Below are 20,636 nucleotides of genomic sequence, written 5' to 3' on the forward strand. Positions count from 1 at the left end.
AGTCTTGCTTGCCTGGGATTTATATGTATAAATTATATATATAAAATCAAATGGACTCATAATCTAAACAAATTTGTATTATTATATGTACCCTAAAGGACTATGAAGGACAAAGAAATCTGGGGCCATTTCTGCTGGAAGTTCAGAAGAATGCTTTTAGGTCATGGTGACCCTAATAGAAGAAAGGGTGTCTGCATAGTAAAGGCATATTCTTTTATTAATCGTTCCTGATAGTAAAGGTTTAATAAAATATGTTAAAGAAACAAAGAAAATGAGTCAACTTTGCTTTAAAATGTATGATGCTGTTCTGAAATGGGCTCAGGGGTTGAATCCCCTAGATTAATTTTCCTTCCTTCTCTACAATTAAGTGGGTCTCAAATGTTTGATTGGGACTCTTTTAAGTACAAAGCACATGTAACATGTTTACTTTTTTAGAGGAAAATCAGTTTATAGCTAAATAAACCATTCTGGCATTAGTCTATACATAAATGATATTTGTGTAGCTCATATGGTTATGAAGTGGTTAAAGAGAATAATAATATGTGGAACATGAGAAGTGGAATTGATGAATTGGGAAAGGAAAAGGATTCTATGTGAGCTATAATTTTCAAAAGAGAGAACCCTTTTCATAATGGAGCAAATCAGAAGCTTTGTTTTCCCTTTTTGAAATTTACTTAAAATAAATACTCTTCTTGCCACAAATAATAAGACACAGAGAGAAATTTAATCATGGAAAAATAAAGTTAATCTGGACTAATAAGCTGAAGATAGCATTTGCAGAATATATTAAGCATGAATAATCCTTAGATTTTAGCATTTCATGCTTCTCTGCAGTGGCCAGAACACAGAAATTTTCTCAGAACAGTTTCTCAAAACACTTATTCTCAAGATGTGACTTTGCAACAACTTACAGATAGAAAGAACTTTGAATTCCTTGCAATTGAGAGTTATCTTCCAACATAGACTTCATAAGAGATAAATGGTATAAAAAAACAGGATAGAATAAGAAGTACTATTAAAAATCCCAGATGAACTGGCAGATGCACAGACCTCAGAAGAAATAAATGATACAAGACACAAGAATCTAAAATACTATAAAAACACAAAACAGTGGATCCAAAGGGGACATGAGATAAAGTAGCCAATAGGTACAAACTTAGAGAAAATCCAGAAGTTGTGGTTAAGGGTTAAGACTTTAAGTACCCATGATTAATAAGTTAAAGAAAGTTGAGGTAAATATGAAGAAAACGGATAAAAGGATGGAGGATTAGAATAGAGAATTAGACTCTGTAAGAAAGAATCAAACATTCTAGAAATGCAAAATACAGAATTTGAAATTAAGAAATCTTTTGATGAGTTTAAGAGCAGGTTGAACATACAAGACAAGGTTTGTAGACTCTTTTTCAATAGAAAGTATTTAGGAGGCACAGGCAGCCAACAAGAGTGGAAGAAACCAAATGCAACATATAAGAGATATGATATATGGTTAAGATCTCTAACATACACACACCTGGAGTCCCAAAAGAAGAGAGACATTGAGACAAAAGAACTATATGAGGAAGTAATAGCCATAACCTTCTCAAATCTGGTGAAAAATAACCCACAGATTCAAGAAATTCAGCAGATTCTAAGCAAGATAAATACCAAGAAAACTTCAACTGTTATTATTCTAAAACTAATAAGAGAAAATCCTTCAAATGGGGGTGGGGGGCGGGAATGTTCCTATTCAGTTACATTGTCATATTACCTTCACAGAAATACCACTCAAAAACTGTATGCTAGAAGGTTCTGTTAAAGAACTGAATGAGAATAAAAACAAAACCTTCCAACCTAGAGCTCTATACAGAGTGAAAATATCCTCCAAAAAATGAAAAAATAAAGACTTTTCATATAACCAAAGCTGAAAGAATTGTTGCTAGTAGACCTATAATAGAAGAAATACTAAAGGTTGCTTTTCATGTCAAAGATAATGGCCCCAAATGAAAAAACAGAAGCACAGGAACAGAAATTCAAGAGTTTATAACTTATGTTGAAGGAAAAAATGTGACAATAGCAAAAATAATAGTAAGGATAAATGGAGTTAAGCTATTATAATCCCCTTACAGTACTTAGGACTTTTACTATTTTTACTACTTTGTTGTAATCATGATTGTATTCTGTATTTCTAAGGTAATCTCTAAAATAGCAATGCAAAAATGTATAACAAAAATAGTTATAATAAAATATAATAAAATGTAATTTATTAATGCAAAAAGAAGTAATATCTATAGTCAGTAAAGAATGGAAGAATATGATTCTGACTTTTTTTTTACTTTTTTTTTACTTTTTTTTAAATAAGAGGTTGAACTATTTGAACTAATAGTTTCTACATTGGGTTTTTCATGTTATTTTAATATGCTCTTAGAACCAACATGTACCTTATTATAGTCCCCGTTTTCTTTCCCATTCTGTATCAGTATGCCCATAGCTTAGGACTACATTTCTCTATTAGTTTGCTTATTTATTTATTTATTTATTATTTAGTTTTAGGTTTTTTTTGTTTGTTTTAAGATTTTATTTATTTATTTGACAGAGAGAAACACAGTGAGAGAGGGAACACAAGCAGGTGGAGTGGGAGAGGGAGAAGCAGGCTCCCCGCTGAGCAGAGAGCCCGATGTGGGGCTCGATCCCAGGACCCTGGGATCATGACCTGAGCCGAGGGCAGACGCTTAACGACTGAGCCACCCAGGCGCCCCATTTAGTTTTAGTTTTTAAAAAGATTTATTTATTTATTTGAGAGAAGGCAAGCAACGGGAGGGGCAAGGGAGAGGGAGAGGGGTGGGGCAAGGGAGAGGGAGAAGGAGACAAGCCGACTCCCCACTGAGCCCAGAGCCAGATGTGGGTCTCCATCACAACCTGAGATCATGACCTGAGCCGAAATCAAGAGTCAGATGCTCAACCGACTGACCCACCCAGATGCCCCTCTATTAGTCAATTTAAATTACACAGTGGTATATATTAGATTCCACCACCTTCTCCATTCACTTGACATGAAAGTTGGCAATACCAAGACATGTAAGTGTGCAGCATGTCCAATAGCCAGAGACCAGCTCATAAAGAATTGGGCCAGCACAAAGATTATTTTTTTTTTTACCACAAATATGTTCTATCCCATTATTAGATATCATTGGAGGGTGAGTATGATTCTACTCTACCACTGTACTAAAGTGGACTTCAAAGAAAAAGCAATTTTGATCAAGGTGTCATCAGAAGGCAGTAAAGGGATTTAGATTCCAGAAATCCAAATTTTCACTTCTCACCCTCAGCCCATCTTTTTATTCATTTCCAGTTTTGTAAATGTACTGATTTTTAAATTATAACACAAGCCCTGGGTGTGTAGCCATCTCTCTTTTCTGGTTTCTAACACCAATTTTCTGATTCCTTCTTTACACGCCAGACTTCCAAGACTCGCCAAATTCTTGGAGTGATTTATAGAGCATTTAGAAATAGAGATTCCTAAGTTTTGCCTCAAACCTAATTGCATTGTAATCTGTGTGGGTGGGGCTCAGGAAATTTTTGTTTTAAGATACGGAAGTCACTCCTCCAGGCTTTTTTTTTTTTTTTTTAAGTACAAACACACAAAAATCTCTATCAAAAATGTACATGTGAAGTACAAACTATGTTCTGTGAAGCATATAGCAGATCACAGTGCTGAGAATACAGTGGACTTCCCCCAAAAGAGCTGACCCACAGACTCATGGTTGGGTGAATCTTTACTAAGCATGTCTGTTTGATAGTGTTATTAATGCAACTACATTCATTTACAAATATGTGGCTCACATAGATTTCTAAGTAACTGGGGTTTTCTAAGAATTATTATTCTTCCACTCATTTTCAAATTTGCTAGAAGATTTCAAGAGTCGAAAGGAAGGCACAGGAGCCAATGTTCCTATTCAGTTACATTGTCTTGGCTTTTGAATAGGTTAATGAGCCCCAGAATTTATCTTTATTTGGGCTTTAGTGCTCACATTGTTATCTACTTTAGTTTTTCTTCCAAAAATAAAGTTTTGAGGGAATGTTTTATTCCATAAAGCAAAAATCAGAAAGAGACAGAATCCCCGTTTTGTTACTAAGGGAAGAAAGAGCATCAGGGAAAGAGGAGGACGAGGCATGAGTTTGATGAATGAAAAACGGCTCCCCCAGTGTCATGGCTTCCTCTCCCAGGCAACTCCTCACCCACCTTCCCACAGGTGAAGATGGTCTCTTGAGCAGAATGGCATATTTTCATACCAGCCCAGGTGAGCTCTGAAAGAAGCAAAGCAAGGCATGAGCTGGGCTGTCAAGAGCATCCCACTAAAGGTTAAGGCACTGTACCTTCTTTCTTGCTGACAAACCCACTTGTGGATTAAGACTGCCAACTCGTTTTTACCTTTACTTTCCAGGCAGTAAAGGCAATTCGCCAACATTTAATCACAGGGACCAAACCTGAAAAAACTTAGCTCTGACCCAACCATGTGCCGGAGTTGCCGATGATCCTTAAAATTAACCTGGTCTGAGTCCTCTGGAAGGCCAATTTTTATGCAGCTGACCTGCCTCTGTGCAGCAATGGCGCCACCTACAGAACAATGTGTAAAAAAATGACAGGTGCCTCGGAGATGGTGCTCAGATTTGGTGGAAAAAGTGGAAAAATATAATTTTTAAAAACTATAGCATTTTACAGTGTATTTGCTATATGCACCTGGTAAGTTTAAGCTATCTTTACATTAAAAGACAGCTCTGCATTTTTTCATTATCAACAGACTGTTTTATTTAAACATGAAAAAGGTGGCTCAGTCGGTTAAGCGGCTGCCTTCTGCTCAGGTCATGATCCCAGGGTCCTGGGATTGAGTCCCACATCGGGCTCCTTGTTCAGTGGGGAGCCCGCTTCTCTCTCTGCATGCTGCTCCCCCTGCTTGTGCTCTCTCTCTCTCTCTGACAAATGAATAAAAATAAAATCTTTTAAAAAATATGAGAAAGGAAGAGATAAAAAATAAAATAGAGAAAAATAATAAATTTGGGATGGACAAATCACAACCCGTGTAGTGCGTGAGTCATGACAAACAGATGGGGTCTTGAAGCCAGTAATTGCAGGGGTAGTCTCTTGATTCCTCATCTTCCAGACTGTAGCAGAGAACGGGGCTTTTAGTCAGGTCAGTAACACTTTATGAGAGTACTTCCTGCAAACCCAGTCTAGAGCTTGCTCCTCCAGCCCTTCCAAAAGTAGGAGGAGGAGTCACCGCAAAACTGCTATTTAACCTTTTTTGACATAAATTGACTAACGGGTGTTCTATTGCCTTCAGCCAAACCCTACCTATGATGACACAGGGGTGAAATAGGTTAGTGACGGAAGAGAGTCAAGGGGGCCTCTGCTGCAGCTGCCACAGAAAACCGGGTGCTCCCATGGCTGTGTTTCTCCACGGAGGCAGAACGAGCAGCAGAAGTGGGGCCTTTTCCTAAATTCCATTTGTGCTCTTAAATACTTATGAGTGACAGTTATGAAGGTAGATACCTAAGTGTAATAGGTGTGTCTCCTAGATCCCAGGCTGATGGTAGATCGCGGGGAAGTCTGACCTCTACAGGCATCGAGGAAATGTAGTCCATATCTCCCAGACTGTAATGTGCAGTGAGCTCCCCTTCATGCAGGTGGGAATGGAGGTAGGGAGCCAATCTTCAGTACCAGCCGCACAGGATTTCGGCCTAAAAGTTTTTTCTGTGACTCACCAAACTCTTCTTTGAGAAATTATAAGCTTGATAGAACCATTAGTTTTTTTTCCAGGGCATATTAAAATAAATATGTGTCGGGCGCCTGGGTGGCTCAGTCGGTTAAGCGACTGCCTTCGGCTCAGGTCATGATCCAGGAGTCCCGGGATCGAGTCCGGCATCGGGCTCCCTGCTCGGCGGGGAGTCTGCTTCTCCCTCTGACCCTCCTCCCTCTCATGCTCTCTGTCTCTCATTCTGTCTCAAATAAATAAATCAAATTAAAAAAAAATTAAAAAATAAATAAATAAAAAATAAATATATGTCTTTTAAGTTTCAAAATGTTCAACTGAATGCCACCAAAAATTCATCTTGTGTGCCATCGCTGAGCAACCTGGTGCATGAAAAAGTGCAGGCTGTAGATTTAGGTCTGGTGCTGCTCTATCTCTATAAACCTCAGTGAGCCTTGGCCTCCGCTTTCCCAGGAGGTTCAGTCATAACACATGTATATGGTTGCCAGAGCGATCACCCGGTGGGTCCAAAAATGATTAACTAATAGATTTTTTCTAATTTTTCAGTTTCTAATATAGTAACTGATCTCTTTGGAAATCTGAAATATTTAAATATATACCATTTGACAATTATTTTCAGTGTGGTAAGCTGAGATGTCACTCAGTAAGAAAACACGGAGCATAGTTTATAATAAAGCCAACACTGGTGTCAGTAGAAAAAAATTCTAAAATTCCTTTCATTTTTTGAGCTCAATGCTTATGATTTATGTACTTTTTTCTCTCTCTCTCTATAATATATATATATATATAATACTCCAATACAAAGTTTATAATAGAAAGAGAGACGTGCCAAGCGATTTCATCCAAATAAACTTGGACATAGGTGGATGAGGATAAATAAGACATTTTCTATGGAAAGAATGTGTAATGAATGCAGATTAGGTATTCTGGTAGAATGAAGACAGCAAGACAAAGGTATACCACTGTGTTCTGGGAATCCCCATGCAGAGTATTGCTTTTCATATCCAAGAATCTCCTATTTTGCACCATAAGACAAATGGATTTAAGTCAACAGGGAAAACAGTATTGAAAATTACTCTTGATTCAGGGTTCTCATCGGCAATTTTTTCCACTGATTTGAGTGAAGATTATGTTTTTTCTAAATTATGCCCTCCCTCCATATCATGTAATTTGTTTCTCTTCCTTATGGCTTTAAGTAAATGCTTGTTGCTATTGCATTATAGTTTCAGAGGTTTAAAGTGTAGGTGTTCTTTCAAATACTTAGAAAATATAAGTACTTGGGCGCCTGGGTGGCTCAGTCGTTAAGCGTCTGCCTTCGGCTCAGGTCATGATCCCAGGGTCCTGGGATCGAGCCCCACATCGGGCTCCCTGCTCCACAGGAAGCCTGCTTCTCTCTCTCCCACTCCCGCTGCTTGTGTTCCTGCTCTCGCTATCTCTGTCAAATAAATAAATAAATAAAAAGAAAGAAAATATAAGTACTTATTATCTCAGAAATATGTAATGATGTTGTAGAGAGGAAGCTGAAGTAAACTTTAACTCAGAGAACAAAAATGTCAAAGCTAGCAGGTTTGCAAACATGAGTTATGTGAAGAAGAGTACAATAGAAAGTTTCTAAAAGTCTATAAAAGCTGAAAGGAGCAAAGAACACATTTAAAAAGATGCTACTGGGGACAGATATTTTATCTAAAGAGAAAATTACTCATAAAGTTTGTTTACATTTCTAAGTGGCTAAAGTTATAAATAAATTATAATAAAAGCATTAGGAAACCTGTGTGTGTCCCAATGGTATCACCTTGAGAATTGAAACTTGTGTGGGCAAAATTCTGGATGCTGCGGGTAAAGATAGTCACAGAAAATTTGGCTTTTCTGCGACAGCTAATGCAGAGGTCCCAAGGCTGTGTTCTTCATTTTCCAGTGTTAAAGAGCGGATCATAAGTTGTCCATTCTCACGGAATGGATAGGGGCAGAAATTGTGTGGTCTTGGAGCCAGCAGCAAGAACTGGCTTCCCAGTTCCCCACCTGTCAATGTTGGGTAATTAAGAAAAAAAAAAAAAAAAGAAAGGCTTGATCTGTTTAAATACATGAGGCTAGAGTCTATGTGTGTTCTTCTATCAGTAATTGAACCGTAATAGATGCAGGATGACAGAGCAATAAAAGATTAATAATAGAAAATATGAATGATTTTAAAGTTTTGAGGAAGAACTATGGCCCATTTTCAGAAAATTTAGGATAAAATCAAGAACCATGTGTTTTCTCATTTTAGTGGACTTTTGCCTAATTCTGGGAAACTGAAGAAAATATTACCAAATTTAGTTCTGTGTGTCTATGTAGTAGAATGGAAGGTGGGATATTACTGTGAATTTACAGAAATAGGATCCTAAGAGAATACTATAAAAATTATACAATTTTTTTTGTATAAAAATTCAGTAACTTAGATGAAACTTAAAAATTCTAAGATTTGGGGCACCTGGGTGGCTCAGTTGGGTAAGCGTCCAACTCTTGATTTCAGCTCAGGTCATGATCTCAGGGTTGTGAGATGGAGCCCTGCGTCAGGCTCTGCACTGAGCATGGAGCCTGCTTAAGATTCTCTCTTTCCTTCTCCCTATACCTGTCCCCCTCTTTGTGCTCTCTTTCTCAAAAAAAAAAAAAAAGAAAAATCCTAGAAAGACACAAACTACTGAAACTGATTAAAGAAGAAATTTAAAATCTGAATAAACTAATAATAAATGAAGAGATTGAATTAGTAATAAAAAAATCTGACAAAAAAAGCCCAAGCCCAGATGGCTTTATGGATGAGTTCTACCAAATGTTTAAAGAGAAATTAACATATTCACAAATTCTTTCAAAAACAAAACAAAACACAGAAAAAGGGGAACAAGTTGATAGTTCATTATATGAGGCAGTATGACCCTGACACCAAAACCAGATAAAATAATCACAAGAAAATGAAATCATACATCAGTATCTATTATGACTATAGGTGCAAAAATCTTCAACAAAATACTAGCAAACCAAATTTAATGACATATAAGAATTATGTACCTATGACCAAGTGGGATTTTCCCAGGTATGGAATGTTCATTCAACATATGAAAATTAACAAATGCAATGCCTCATTTTAATGGAATAAAGGACAAAAACCACATGAACATCTCAATAGATATTACATGAATAGAAAGGAACTTATCCAACCTGATAAAGGGCATTTATGAAAAACCCACAACTAATATCATACTTTATGGAGAAATACTGTTTCCCAAATCAGGAACAATGCAGTTATCCATTCTCACTATTTCTATTCTACATTGTTCTAGAGGTTCTAGTCAGGGTATGAGGGAAAAAAAGAAATAAAAGTCATCCACATTGAAAAGGAAAAATTAAACTACTTCTATTCACAGAAGACATGACCTTATACATAGAAAATCTTAGGAATCCACAATAAAAACAATCAGAGCGAATAAAGAAATTCAACAAGATTACTGGGTACATGTTCAATATACAAAAATCTGTTGTATTTCTACACAGTAGCAATGAACAACCAGAAAAGAAAATTTTTTAAAATTTCATTTATAATTGTTTCAGAAAGAATAAAGCACTTAGGAATAACTTAAGTAAAAGTATAAGACTTGTACACAAAAACTATTAAACATTGTTGAAATAAATTAAGGAAGACAAATAAATAGAAAGACATCCCATGTTCATGGACTGAAAGATTTAATATTGTTGAGGTTGCAATATTCCCCAAATTGATGTATGGATTCAGTGCAATCTCCATCAAAATTTGAACTGCTTCTTTTTTTTTTTTCTTTGTAGAAATTAAAAAAAGAACATCTTAAAATTCATATGCAAATGCAAGGGAACCAGAATACCCAAAACAATCTTGAAAAGAAAATACAAAGCAGGAGTACTCATTTTTCTGGATGTTAAAGTTTATTATAAAGTTGCATTAATCAAGGCAGTGTGGTACTGGCATAAAAATTGACATATACATCAATAGAATAGAATTGAGGGTCCAGAAATAAATCTAAACAGTCTTGGTCAGTTGGTTTTTGACAAAGGTGCTAAAACCATTCAATGAATGAATGAATAGTCTTTCCATAAATGGCACTGGGACAATTGGATAGCCATATGCAAAAGAACGAATTTGGACTTCTACCTCAAAATGGATGAAAGTTCTAAATGTAGTAGCTAAGGGATGCCTGGGTGGCTCAGTCGGTTAAGCATCTGCCTTCAGCTCAGGTCATGATCCCAGGGTCCTGGGATCGAGTCCCGCATCGGGCTCCCTGATCTACGGGGAGCCTGCTTCTCCCTCTGCCTCTGCTTCTCTCTCTCTCTGTCTCTCATGAATAAATAAATAAAATCTTTAAAAATAAATAAATAAATAAATGTAGTAGCTAAAACTCTAAAACTCTTAGAAGAAAATATACATCTAAATCTTTGCTACCTTGGATTAAGCATGTTTTTTCAGATGTGCAATGAAACACAAGCAACTGAAGAAAAATTGGGTAAATTGGACTTCATCAAAATTTAAATTTTTTGTATATCTAAAGACACTTAAGAAAGTGAAAAGACAATCCACAGACTGGTGAGAATATTTGCAAATCATAAGTCTAATAAAGAGCTAGATTCGAATATATAAAGAACTCTTTCACCTCATCAATAAAAAACTAAATAACCCAATTAAAAAACTGACAAAGGATTTGAATCTACATATCTCTAAAGATGATATACAAATGGACAATAAGCACATGGAAAGATACATGTGAAATGCAAATCAAAACCACAGTGAAATATCACTTCACACTCACTGGGACATCTATGATCAAAAAATTGGAGAATAACAGGTGTGGTGAGATTGTGGAGAAATTTGAACCCTTGAACATTGCTGCTGGAAAGGAAAAAAATGTGTAATTACTATGGAAAACTGTTTGACATTTCCTCAAAAAGCTTAACATAGAGTTACCTTATGACCCAGCAATTCCATCCTAGGTATATATCCAGCAGAATTGAAAATATATGTTCAAACAAAAACTCATACATGAATGTTTATAGCGGCATTATTCATACTAGGCAAAAGGTAGAAAAAATGTTCGTCAACTGATGAATTGGTAAGAAGTGGTAAATCCATTCAATGGAATATTATTCATCCTTAAAAAGGAATGGGCTACTAGTACATACGACAACATAGTAAACATTACAATAGTCTCTCCTTGTCTGGAGTTTTGCTTTCCATGGTTTCAGTTACCTATGGTCAACAGTGGTCTGGCAGCAGATGATCCTCCTTCTGAAGGTCAATATTAGTCTAACACATCACCATGCCTATGTCATCCCCCTCACTTCATCTCATCACAGAGGCATTTCATCATCTCACATCACCTCATCTCACAGCCTCAGAAGAAGGTTGAGTACAGTACAATACAATATTTTGAGAGAAAGATCACATTCACAAAACTTTTATTCCAGTATATTGTTATAATTGTTCTATTTTGCTGTTACTGTTGTTAAGAATAGGCTGAAAAGGCAAATAGGTGCCAGAATAGGGAAACCCATAGAGACAGAAAGTAGATTGGTGGTTTCCAGAGCCTAGGAAAGGGCATAGTAGAGAGTGACTCCTATTGAATACAAGGTTTTGATTTGATATAATGAAAATATTCTGAAATTAAAGAGTGGCGATGGTTGCACAATTTTGTGAATATACTAGAAGCTATTGAATTTCATACTTTTAAATGGTAAATTTTACGCTATGTGAAATGCATTGCAAAAAAAAAATATCTAGGTGTCTTAAAAGCAAAGGCAATTTTCTTTTTGCCAAGCATTAAAAAAATTTTTTTTCACTGTTATGAAAATGAACCAAATCTAACTCTCTACACACCTCGTTAGAGAGTTCTTCCCCTTCTCAGTCAGAAAGAAGTTATGTATGTCAAGTGTTTCAGTTCCCAGAAATAATATCTTGGAATAAGTGAGTTCTCAAAAAAATTTCAGAGGTAGAGTGGGCAAGCAACGAAACTATTATCAATGGAATGAATAAGTGTTTTCATATGCATCATGGTGTTGGTGCATTTACATAAATGTTTTCTTAATCCTTACAACAGCATGATATTTTATTACTTTATTTATGTATTATATTACTATAATTATATATATTTATTTATTACATTTGTTATAATCACAGAGAATACAAGAAAGTCTACACAGTAGGATGTAAGCAGGAAAGAGTTGATCCAAGAAATCCTAATTGGAAGACTGTCAGTCTTAATTTGAAAATCAAACTATCATGCATAAAACATAAGGGGAAAACACTTCAGAAAAATCTTGAACAGAATAATAGAAAAATAATTGAAATAGCTAGAAGATAAATACAGACACACATACACAACACCCCCAAAGAAATTTTCAGGGCATACAAGCTCAATATCCCACAGATCAGCTTCTGACTAAAAAGTATTAAATAATTTTAGAATATATGTCTGGTCATTTAAGGCTTTTTTCCTTTCAATTTATGGTCAGTTCTATCATGGCTTATTCCTGATTCCTATTCACCGCCATCTCCAACATAGTCCTCCTCCTCTGATTCCAAAGCAGCTGATTTCTCTGTAGTAGGTGTATTGTTCTCTTCAACTTGCCCATTTTACCTGAAATTTTTCTCCCTTTCTTATACTAGTACAGGCTATAAGCTCTCAGAGTGAGCATTTATTTTGTGTTGCATGCCTAGCATTTTAACCACCATAGGCACTTAATAAATACATACAAAATTAATGAGCATATATAAAGGACAGCTTCATTATTTTGGTAAAGTGATACGAATTCTAACATCAAGCACAGCTGTAATTGAAATCTACTTGCATTCTAATACCAAATATAAATGGCTTTATCTATTTACTATACTTTCCATTGCATTTTTTCCAAATTTGAGGCAATAAAGATTTGTAACATGAGAAAAGTAGTACTTCAATTTTAGTGGGCAAAATAAGAATATCTACTTTTGTTTTAGGTCTTGAGTTTTATACTCTCAATGATCTGTAAAAGTAAGGTAATCATCAGATAAAAAACCCAAAACAGATTTTGGAGATAAAAAATTGCTTGAGTTACTCCAATTTAAGTTATTCATTTACCTAAATTCTTTTATTTTTATTATGAAGCCCAACTTCCTATTCTTTTTACCAAAAGTAAAATGTAAGTATAGTATGACTCTTATTTTCATTTAATTATGTGTTTACTTTTTGTTGTTATTATTTGTTTGTTTGTTTTAGAAAATCATGTTTCTGGAAAAACTTAGTTTTAATTGAGTAGGCATTTAAATTAAATCTACACAGTACAGTACACATTTCTGTTAACAATAAATTATAAATAAATTTAATATTTGCACATGGAGTAACCAGTGACTCAATGTTTAAACTAGCTTCCTGCCAACCTAGGAAATAGAAACTCTGTAGTTAGAGTTAATTTTATTAATTTTAACTTTATTTTATCTAACGCAAATAAATTAATATGGTATTCTTTAGCTGCTTCTCTCTGCCCTCCCCCAGTAAATAATACCTTCTTGGATGTGATTCAACCATATATTCCTATCCTATCCCTCTTGTGACACAGGCATGTACTGACGAAAGACCAGCTAAGGATGAGGATGTCATTTATAACCATGGAAACACACAAATTTAACCAGTTCTCGGGCAATCTTAAAGCTAACATTTCTCCTACAGAATGTTGAAAGCCTCAATGAGATTCCAGTCTCAGAGGACCTTATTCCCAGCAAGATAAGAACCTCAAAAGAGAAAAACACCCTCTTCCTTTTCCACCCAGAGAGGTGATAAGGAAGAGGTGGTGTCCAGAGGCTCAGCCACACCAAATTTTCAACGAAAGCAATGATACCAGATAACCCAAAATCTCATCTACTCACAGAAGTCCACCCTACCAATGTTTTCTGTGCCACACTGCATGCACACTTCCCACCCTCCTCCTGTAGCCACCCCTCTTATCTGTGTCTGATGATAGAGGGAGAGCCTTTCATATCTACTCAAAGAAAATCAGTTCTTTTCCTCCTGTTTTCTTCTGCTTTCTCATTATTTTTTTCCTGTTAAGTTTTGAAAATGGCTGATTAGTAAAGTTATGTGTATCTACTTGTTTTCAAGATGATCAGTTAGTTTTGTTCAAAGCCCATTCTATTTATTTGTTATTTGTAAACTCTATTTACAAATGCAAATTTGGCATATAGAAGTCACTCAACAAGGGACACCTGGGTGGCTCAGTGGGTTAAGCATCTGCCTTCGGCTCAGGTCATGATCCCACGGTCCTGGGTTCGAGTCCCACATCGGGCTCCTTGCTCAGTGGGGAGTCTGCTTCTCCCTCTGCCTGCCTCTGTCTCTCTCTCTCTCTGATAAATAAATAAAATCTTAAAAAAAAAAAGAAGTCACTCAACAAATATATATCAGACGGATAGATAAATGGATAGAATAAAAATGTGATGACTTCATCCTCATTGGAAAAAGGAATTCAGTTGACATTGTGATAAAATGGCCAAGGTTACCTGAGGGGAAAGGAGTAAACAAGGATAGAATGGTCTAAATCGGGGTGCTAGCAACTCTGTGCCTTGAGGGACATCCTCTTTTTCTGTAAACTCACGAAGAGGGCAGCACCTGGATGCAGCCCCTCTTCAGGCCTCCTGCATACTACTAGCCAAGATCTCTAACACTTTAAGAGGCAATAAGGACACACAGAGTAAATTAAGGAGACATCTGAAAAACACAGCTGCTATTAAAGGATGAAGGTAGAATAACCAATCTATGTAGTCATGTAAAACAAATGGAATGAGGAGATCAAGAATTTAAAATAAGCATAACAGGGGTGCCTGGGTGGCTCAGTCAGTTGAGCATCTAACTCTTGATTTCAGCTCAGGTCATGATCTTAGGGTCATGAGATTGAGCCCCGCATCAGGCTCTGTGTTCAGCACTCAGCACTGAGTCTGCCTGAGATTCTCTCTCTCTCTTTCTCCCTCTGCCCCTCCCCCTGCTCACACACTCTCTCTCTCTAAAAAAAAATAAATAAAAATAAAATAAATAAATAAAATCTTTAAAAAAATAAAATAAGCATAATAAATATCCTTCAAGAAATGTTAAAAAAAATTTTAATCTTGAGGATGCTGGTGATATGAAAAAGAAACGGACAGTTACAATGAAAAATCAAGTGGATATGCTCAGTATGAAAAATATAAAATTTGAAATAAAAATATCATAAGCCAGGATCAAAAGGCAGAGTAGATAGAGAAAAAGAACAAATTATTGAGCAAGAATATCAAATTAAGTAACGCTCCCAGAAGACATCAAGGAAGTTTAAAGAGATGAAAAAAATCATTAATGAAAAACTGAGTGAAATGAAGAGTGGAAGTAGAAGTGTCAAATCCATAGAATAGAAATTCTGGAAGAAAAAACAAAAATAAAGGGAGGGAAGGAAATATTTGAAGAAATAATAACTAGAGCTTTCCAAAAAAAAAGATGAGAAACCTCAGACTGAAAGTACTCAAAGAGTACCAAAGGAAAAAAAAAAATACACATCTAAATACATGGTGGTAAAATTTTATACAATCTAAGCCAAAGAGCAAATTTTAAAAGATGCCAAAGAGAAAGACGATATCTCAGACTGACATCAGAATTCTAAACAGCTACATTGAAATAAAACAAAACATCACAGATTTAGATGTAGTGAATGAAATGAACTGAGAACTTAGACTTTTATATCTACCTAACCACTATTTAAGTATGAACACATCACTAAAGATGTTCAGGCATTCATGTTCTGGATATTTTCTGTTTGTCCACCCGGAATCATCCACCCTACATCATTCCACTCCATACCTGGATCAAGGCGGCTCTCTTGCCTCTCAACTGTGTTTGGGGAACGGAGACCACTTGCGGATCAGAGGAAGCATGAGTCACGTTAGGGCGTTTGTGCTCATGGCACTTGCCATGAGGAGTAGCATGGGCTGGCTCACACCTCCACTGACAGTCACAACTTCAATAGGTGGCTCTCTACACACAGATCTTTCACTGTCTCTCAGTTTCTTCTTTTTCTCCTCCTGTTCTTCTTCTTCCTCCTGCTCATCCTCCTCCATCTTTTTGTCTGCCCTTCAGGCCTAGGGATGGGAACACTGCCTTGCTATCATTAGCAGTTGGTACTGCACCAATCCTTCTGTTTTTCTGTATCCTGCCCACTCCTTTGTAAGTTGTCCCTTTATTAATGTCCCTTCAAATTACTCAGTTTGAGTGTGCCATCTGTCTCTAGACAACACTCTGAATAATAAACATAACCTCAAGAGGTTTGCCATACAAACATACTTTAGGAAACACTTGTGAAGGAAATTTTTTGGGCTCCTCTTAAATACATGGGGAATAAAGATAAGTAAATTATCTATTTGTAATTTCAGCAATCTATTTTTAATTTCTTAGAGTTTTATTAACCCAAGTTTTTCCTTTTGTAGCATGCTTTATTGATAGTTTTATAAAAATAATATCTTCTTACACCTCTGTGAGAATAGTACTAATTAAATTCATTTCTAAATTTTCTTTTCCTATCTTGAATTATTTGATTATTCTAGAGTTAGTTTTCTATCTCTATCATAGTCCCATTCCTTCATTTTTCAGGATGTTCTAAAATGTCTAACAATCCTTTAAGGAGGCAGAAATGAGAACTGAGTGAGAGCTCCTTGAACATGGGCGGATGGTGGCAAGTGACTGGCTCTGATTAGGCTAATTGGGTATGGATTCATTACACCAGGTTTACACAGAAACCCTGTCGTTTCTGCCAGTAGTCACACTAACTGCTGTAGCTCTCCAATTTGATTCAAAAGGAAACCTGTGTGTTTGTGGGTGGGGGAGCAATTGTTAAGTACTGAGAAGTAAACACCTTTGTGATGGCCATTTTGTACATGGTGAATAATGGCATGGACTGGGGTGGCTAACTTTTCTGTAGACAAATCATCAAGGAATTCCTTCCGTTTTAACCCATCTTTTTCTCTCCCTCTCCCTCTCAGAACCCTCTAAAAGATCCCAAGTCTCTCTCGGATTCTGCTGAAGAGAGTACTTTCTTCTTCTCACTTTGGTCTTCTCTGGGGATTTTCTAACCTATAACTTCCCTGTTTTTCTTCATGATTGTGATGTTCATAATCAACATCTAAGTTATGTTTTCAAGAAATTTATTGAAAATTCTCATCCACAGTGACTACCCTTTGTTTTTCATCAATGTTGTGGGTTTGTACATTTCATTACTCTTTTGTTATCATTCTGGTAGGATTTCAGCAAGGAAAATAAATATGTTTACACAGTCCGCTATCTTAAATAAGAAATTCTTTAATTATTTTTGAACCCATTCAGGCTGGTGGAGTTTAGAGCAAAACTGTGCCACTTGAATGTCTACTCCCTACAAAGAGGAGCTATAATTACAGGTTTCCCAGATGATCTTTTTTATTCAAATCTCCTTTTTTAAAACTACCTTTGCCAGATCAAAGATTTCTTTTAAAAATGGTTTCGGGGCACCTGGGTGACTCAGTTGGTTAAGCGTCCAACTCTTGATTTCAGCTCAAGTCATGATGTCAGGGTCATGAGATTGAATCCCCCATGCTCAGCATGGAGCCTGCTTGAGATTCTCTCTGCCTCTCGCTCGGCCCCTCCCCATAGTCTGTGTGCATGCACTCTTTCTCTCTCAAAAAATAATAACAATAAAATAAAATAAAAATAAAAATGGTTTCTTCATATGTAGGTTTTCCTGAGTTAACACAGTTTCGTAAACATAGCAACAGCCCAGGCATCGGTCATGGTGACCAGAAACCAGTGGAGTTGGCACAATATTTCACTTACTTCTGTCTTCTCAGGATTCTAAATACACAAATTGGAGTATGTCCTTTTATCTCATATCTTTCTGATTTTTTTCTTTCATAGATGAATCATAATCTCAGTTCTAGAAAACAAAAATCTGAGTGAACAAAAGGACAAAGGGCCTGAGATTATAAGCCAGTAAGGCTGTGCATGTTTTGTTTTGTTTTTTAAGATTTTATTTATTCATTTGACAGAGAGAGACACAGCGAGAGGGAACACAAGCAGGGGGAGAGGGAGAAGCAGGCTTCTTGCCGAGCAGGGAGCCCGATGCGGGGCTCGATCCCAGGACTCCAGGATCATGACCTGAGCCAAAAAGGCAGACGCTTAATGACTGAGCCACTCAGGCACCCAAGGCTGTGCATGTTTTTAAAGTACATAGATGCACCTGATTTTATGACTTTCTTCCCCCTTTTCTCTCATTTGCCAACCAACCCTCTTTAGCCTCATCTGGTTCAGAGTAGAAAGGATTTTCTTGATCTTGAAATGGAAATAGGGTGTCTAGGTCTGACACATAGTAGGAACTCCAAAAATATTGTTGAATAAGTGACTATATAATGTCTAAAAATGTGTAGCCAATCTACACTTTTTCATGGGTGGGTCTCTTTCAAAATTTGAAGGACTCCTGCATTAAATTATATTGCCACCTTGGTCAAAATAAGTCGTCCATATATATGTGCATCCACTTCTGATATCTATTCTTTTGCAATTGTTTATATGTCTATCCGTAGGCCAACGCCACGCTCTTTTGATTACTGTAATTTATAATTGGTCTTCAAACAAGGTGCTATATGCCCTGCAACTCGGTTCTTCTTTTTAAAACATATTTGGACTTAGAAATTAGTCTTAGTCAAACTAGCATGCTTAATGCTAACGTCCTGACCCATAACAAACTATGATAAAAGAGGTGATTTTTTTTTTTTTTTTTGCTTTTGTTTTTGTTTTGGTTTTGGTAGAGTGGAAGAAAAGACACAGCTCTTTTTGACATAATGATCGATAATGAAATAAAAGGCTTAAAGGTCTGAGCAGGGATGCATATCTTTTCACTGATTTCATAGACATTTTACCCAAATGCTAATGAATGGTTTTAATGACTAGCTTTCTGTACCCCTCCACAACCTTACCTCTTGGATCCAAAGAGACCTTTTCAATTCTCACTTCAAGCACAAATTAAGGGGAAATCAGATGGAATAAAATGAGTGACAGCCCCAGGCAAAGGAAAAAAAGGGGGGGAGGAAGCAGATGCCTGGGTGGAGGACAAAGGCCCTAAGAGACTCAGGGGCCTGTGAAGTCAGAGGAAAGCAAAATAAAGACCATAACCACGGCTCCTTTTGCAAATCGAGGGTGAACTCTCTCTGGGCTCCATAAGCTATGTTACAACTTCGTCAGGACTCGGTGCCCAGACTGGACTCAGAGCTGCTTTGGCTAATTGTATCAGTTTCTCAATAATGGATTGGACCAGTTTTCTCTTCCAAACCTTCATAACAGAGTAAAAAGATTGCATGTTTAAAGGACCATTTAAAAGGCACTCTATTGGGACACCTGAGTGGCTCAGTCGTTAAGCGTCTGCCTTCGGCTCAGGTCATGATCCCGGGGTCCTGGGATCGAGCCCCGCATCGGGCTCCCTGCTTGGCGGGGAGCCTGCTTCTCCCTCTCCCACTCCCCCTGCTTGTGTTCCCTCTCTCGCTGTGTCTCTCTCTGTCAAGTAAATAAATAAAATATTTTTTAAAAAGTGCCCTATTTTTGTTTCTGAAATGGCATTAATGCAATGTGAGGGGGAAAAGTCTTTCATAGAATGGACATTTTAGAGTAATTATTTAAATTATAATTTAATATCTAAATGTTTTTAGATCAAGGTGTACAATGCTTAGGAATTTTAAAAATCTCTAATCTTAATAATTAAGTGGTAACAGTGTTGATTTATCCGTTCTTCATTAAGTTATATTTGGAGCATGTGTACACACCAAATTTAGGAAGAGTCAGATGGATATTTACTGATTAAATAAGGATAACCAAAATCAGAGAATCTGATTCATAAGTAATGGCTTAATGACTTGATGACAATTATTGTTTTGCCACAGGGTAGCTTGTCATAACAGGAGGATACACACACATAACCCATAATAAGTCCATTTCAACACAAACCAAATCATCAGGTTTCTTCTCTTGACTTTGTTAATTTTCTTGTGTCATATTGCCATTTTTTCTTAACGCCACACAATGTTTCATTTTTGTTTCTTTATCCATGCTTATCCTGACACACCTATAAAGTTAAATGTCTGTATTTTGAAAGATCCCCATGGCCAGAGTTCTCTGGTTCCCAAGCCTTGCAGCTTCACAAGTGAAATACCGTGAGAATTCGTGAGCTTCTCTTCCTTTCTGTCCTTCCTGGCAGAAAGAGGAAGTGCTGGAAACCGGGAGGCAGAAGAAACACCGGAGCCAAGAGGCTGTGAATGGACTTTGGGAACCTCAGATGTTAAAGGGGAAGTGACAGGGCCCTGGGACGTGGTCACTGGTTCCATGACATTTGAGGGTAAGAAGAGAAGACTGGAAAGAAGAGGGGGTAAGCTCAAGGGAGAGTTAGGTCAGGACTATGGGTGGGGGACCCTGTTGTTCTTCCTGGCCTCGCTCTCTTGGGGGTCAGCCTTGTGCACAGTAAAATCTTCTGGGCTTGGAGCTGATTCTCTCTCTCATCTGCTAACTACATCAGAAAGTCCTTTTATATAACAGTCAGTCTTTCATCCCACCAGTAAAATAAGGGGTTTATAAATAGAAATAGTTGAGATAGTTAGACTGGCCTACGTCTATTATAGTCAACCTATACATGAGGATCCCAGAAATAGCCTCCTTTTGATGAGAGGAACCAGCTACCAACCAGGCACAGGTGGAAAGTGGGACTGGGTTACGGGCCACTCTCGGGAAGGGCCGTAAGGAGCTCAAACCCGGCATCTGCTTCTAAATCTCATCCAGTTGTCATTTTGCGGCTTCTCCCTCTTCTTGGACTTTATGATTATTGGTCAGACCTCAT

This window comes from Mirounga angustirostris, unplaced genomic scaffold (genome assembly GCF_029215605.1).
Source record: "Mirounga angustirostris isolate CCGP_5_RB_7025 unplaced genomic scaffold, mMirAng1.0.hap1 SCAF_2, whole genome shotgun sequence".
Taxonomy (NCBI): Eukaryota; Metazoa; Chordata; class Mammalia; order Carnivora; family Phocidae; genus Mirounga; species Mirounga angustirostris.